Here is a 1,240-nt window from a genome sequence, read left to right as displayed (position 1 = left end):
ATGGACTTGCTGAAAATTTTGTTCGAACTTTGAAATCTGCCATCAATTCTGTTTTCCCTGTTACTTTCCATGATCTTGATCGAGGTATTGATAATTTCTTGATGCAGTACAGGAATGCTGCTCATTCAATTACTGGTAAGAGTCCAGCAGAGCTATTCAAATCGAGATCCTTACGCACGAACCTGAAATACATTGGGACCGCCGACGTAACATTTTTCAAAGGTAACGATCTACGTCCATTTACTGGTGTTGTTATTGGGAGGAACGGGAATCGTATGGTCACGGTTCTTGACCTCAAAGTTCTCTCAAGTCACAGACGGCATGTTGATCAGGTGGAATTCAATGCTAGAGATGGTTCTGATGAGCATGAAACAAACACTGAACCTGACAATCCGACGTTGAGAAGATCTGAACGTTTGAGGTTCCAACCTATTAGAGACTATAAACACCCGCACGGTCATTCAGCGTGTGGTGGATGTGGTGAACATTGACTCCATTCTATTCATTCTGTTTATTGTATTTTTATATGCCTTTGTTTTACGATGCGATTGAAGGTACGCCCGCGCTATTCGAGAATATACGATTTTCATTCGTCCATATTCGAACTTCTATACTACGCGTACATTCGGTAGTTAAGATACCTACCACTATTTTAATTATCACATTTAGGTTCAAGATAACAGGATGTGACTGAAAGTTGGTTCCCTTCCCTACCTGGGCAGAAAAACACTGGACTGCTCCGCGTGCTGTCATTTTGTTCAAAAATCGCGCTCAGACTACCAGCTTCCTCGAATTGATCGGCTATCCGTTTGTCTTGCAGGCCGCCTGTTGCACATGTAGTACACCCATTTGTGGTGCAAAACACTGTTGGTTCTCTGATTACTGGATAAACAAACTAATACTACATATTTCATCCTTCAGGTATTCATATAACGCCTTCTCAAACACCGTGAGAGATAAAAAGAATACGATCATCTATTTTGCGACAAAAATATGTGAAGCCGTTGTTGAAGCAGGCTGCTTAGTATTTTGCACAACCGAACGGAATTTTCAAAGGCTGTCTCTTTGGTGGACTAAAGCAATCGGGCAATTTAGTTCAGAGTACCAGTTCAAAGTTTTGAGCCTCATTTGGGCATCTCGTGGTCTCACGGGTGCTTCGACATTTTTTCACCAGACTTTTCTGCCAGACGTATGATTGTCTCAGTGAACAATGACACCTTGTGAGCTTCAAAAATATGAA

This window comes from Opisthorchis viverrini (assembly GCF_000715545.1).
Source record: "Opisthorchis viverrini unplaced genomic scaffold opera_v5_581, whole genome shotgun sequence".
NCBI classification, from domain to species: Eukaryota; Metazoa; Platyhelminthes; class Trematoda; order Opisthorchiida; family Opisthorchiidae; genus Opisthorchis; species Opisthorchis viverrini.
The sequence above is the reverse complement of the archived record's forward strand: the minus strand, read 5'-3'. Positions refer to the sequence as shown.